Here is a 3,471-nt window from a genome sequence, read left to right as displayed (position 1 = left end):
AAGGTCCGTGCGCGGCCGGCCGGTAGGGGGCGGTATTGTTGGTGAACGGGCACGGGCGGAGCCAGGATAAATGTTCGGTGGAGCAAATACGAGCAGAGTTGATGACGTGTTTCTGGTGTGTGTATAACACTGAATTTGCATAACTATCACTGAGGGCATTCATATGGATTTGAAATAGGTTCAGGTGACCTTGAATTGACCTGGCGCCGCCACTGGCCTTTATCATAAGATCAGTATCGCCACCAGTTGGTATGTATGGATTCTACGCCACACGCCTACATGTTTTATAAAAATACGTTATTGCCGCTGTAGATGTATGCTGTGCTTGTTGGGGAAATACAGGGGAGTCAATACACTAGTCAACTGTAATATCAACAGCAAATCCGTCAATTTTAGCGTATTCCTGCCGAATGATGTATTCGTAGTCATTTATAATGCCAGCCCAGACGAGCTCGGTGGTGATAGCGTGTAATGAGGCATCTGAATTCGAAGCATGGGGTTTGTGAGTGAGGCATCATATCCCCGAACATTTCCTTCCAAAACCGAATATTACCGTAACCGAAGCGTCCATCCCGTTTTGCCGACTTTCTAGTTTTCTTTCAAGGTGAAATTTAAACGTTCGAAAAGTTTTATTATTCAATATCTGTAACATTGAATGACATTATTTGACACCAGCGACCCTGCTAGTTTTTATTTTTATGCCTGCTAGTGGGCCCGTCGCGACTCTCAGAGGCTGTTTTCGGCTGCGTCGTCGGGTTGATAATTCAAAACCTGGGTACGCGTTTGTTAACCCGCGCCCCACTGGGGGGGGGCTATTTATAGCCCCCCCTCCCGTTTTTCTGCAATAACTTCCAAACCGCTTGACGAATCGACGCCAAACTTTCAGTACCTTCGGCTGCATCAATTTGACACCTTGTGTCAAAATTTGAACTTCGTAGCTACCATAGGTCGGCCGGAAATGACGTCAGAGTGACGTCATGTTCGTCCGATTTCGACGCAAAACATTGAACCACGGCAATCGCTCCCAAGAGCTCAGTTTTTAAGCTAGATCCAATTTCTTTGCATGAAAGAACTCAGAATTGACCGCGCTATCAAACTGCTATCTCGGATTTTCAAAATTTTGAAAATTTCGAAAAATTTATATAATAATATTCAAAATTTATATTTTTATATTTTTTTCAAAAAGTTTTTGACTTTTCGAAAAAACCGGAATATATGTGACAGAACGCATGATTATGACTAACTCTAGCAAGTTTTAGCTAAATATCTTCAAAAATGGCCAAGTTATACGCATTATTGCAAAAAATTCACAATTATTAATTTTTCAAATCAATTTTTCAGTACGTATTTGGCATCGTACACCAATATAAATGGCACCATTGTGTTCCTGAGCTCAAACTGCATCCAATAGACACCTTTTTTGTTGAAAAATTTCAACTTCAAAATTTGACCTTTTTTGACCTGAAAGTGACCTGACCTAAGCTAATTTCGACTCAAAATGACCTTGAATGACACAGACGACATCAAATTCGAAATCTATGGCCTAAATGGACCATAAAACATGTGTCACGTGACCGACGCATGATATAATATTTTCGTGACCTGTGATGACCTGACCCTGACCTGAAAATCAAAGTACAAGTTTGGTACCCTCAAGGTATCTAGAGCATCTGTTCACGAGTGTGGAAACCAAAAATGAGCCTGATCTGACTTGTAAGACGGCGGCCAGAGCCCAAAATGTGAACAAGCCAAAGTGCTAATAATTTTTACTTTGACCTGACCTGTGACGTCATCGGTGACCTCGAGGTCAATGAAATTAGGTTTCGCTCGACAGTTTTTCCGGGGCTATCAGACGCCGTTTGAATTTTGACGATCGGCCCAGTAGTTTCGGAGTTAGGAGGGGGGGGGCTATGAATAGCCCCCCCCCCAGTAGGGCGTGTTATACACAGACCCCAGTGGGGCGCGGGTTAACCGGCGCCCTGCTGGGGGGGGGGGTGTTTGAACACCCCCCCTTGTGGTTTTTCGCGAATATCTCAAAAACGGCGGCGCGGAGCGCCGCCGTTTTTGGTACACCTTATCATACATCAATTCTACACATGTTGTGAAAATTTCAGACCAAGGTCATTCAAGGTCAGGTCACCAGGTCACTTGAAGTGACCTCACCTCATAAAAAGTTTCAATGTCTGTCATAGCTACACCAAGTGACCGATCGCATTGAAACTTTCAGCGATTGCTAAGAGCAATAGCATGTACAAAATGTATATCTCAGAATTTTGATATCGATGACCTAAGGTCAGGTCAATTTTGCGACCTCCCCATTATAAGTCAATGGGAGAAAATTGAAATGCGCCTCTTTTGGACGAAGGACATTATAAACACTCCCAAACACCGAATTACAAGTGGTTTAGACACACAGAACATGAAAATGGTGTCCGTGACCCTTGTTTATGCCCTGAGGTCATCTTAGGTCACGAATGTTATCTAACAGTTTTTCGCAAATAACTTTTGATAGAGGCGTGCTAGAGCGATGAAAACGCCTTAGATGTGTTCAGCTCGACGATACGGATTGACTGATATGCAACATGACCCTTTCCGGTCAGGTCATGACCTTGATCTGAGGTCAAATTTTCAAGTTGACCTTTCAAGGTCAAGTTATAGTTTATTCGATGCGTCTTGACGAGAGGAACACGATGCCGGTAAAAGTAAGCTCGTACAAGGCTTGGGTCAAAAGTTATTGCAGAAAAACTGTTTCCGAAAAAATCGGCTATTTTTGCAGTTTTTGCCCCCTGCAGGCAAAACCGTTGACGTTAGGTCAAATCTGAGAGAATTACTCAGAAAGGGCGTTAATAGGGCTATCGAATGCGCTTTTCCGCGGCGCTGTAGCTCTATTGGTTCCCGAGTTATGCGTTGGCTTCTTGGAAATTTTCGACATTCGACCTGGAAATCGGCGAAATTTTGCCTTCAATGACCTCTGGTGACCTGAACTTTGACCTGACCTAAAAATTGACCGAAGTGATTTCGTCATTATTTTTGACGCTCTTTCGAACGCCGCCTTCCGCGTATCGCTACGTGGCCCAGGAGCCGAGTTACAAGGGGGGGGTGTTCAAACACCCCCCCCCCCCCCCAGCAGGGCGTGGAAATCCAGGACCCCCAGCCGGGCGCGGGTTAATGGCGTTGCATTACAGGTCTGTGATCTTGCCGCGTTGTCTGAGAGACTTGATTTGGGCTGGTGACAGGCAAAAAAGGTGTTACGAATAATCATCCCGCGTATCATAGGTATACATCAGTGGAAGAAATAAATGTAAGTAGTTGTCATAGTGAACACACTACCCAGTCATGCCTCCACCAGCACCAATGGCATCCATACACCCCCATATCCCTCACGCCTTTGAGGTTTGAATCGCAGCTCATTGACCCCCCCCCCCCCCCCCCGCCGCCAGCCGCTCCCCCAACCAACAGCACCTCCAGAGC

Source organism: Amphibalanus amphitrite, unplaced genomic scaffold, assembly GCF_019059575.1.
Source record: "Amphibalanus amphitrite isolate SeventyFive unplaced genomic scaffold, NRLGWU_Aamphi_draft 000981F_arrow, whole genome shotgun sequence".
Lineage (NCBI taxonomy): Eukaryota > Metazoa > Arthropoda > Thecostraca > Balanomorpha > Balanidae > Amphibalanus > Amphibalanus amphitrite.
Note: the sequence above shows the minus strand (reverse complement) of the source record.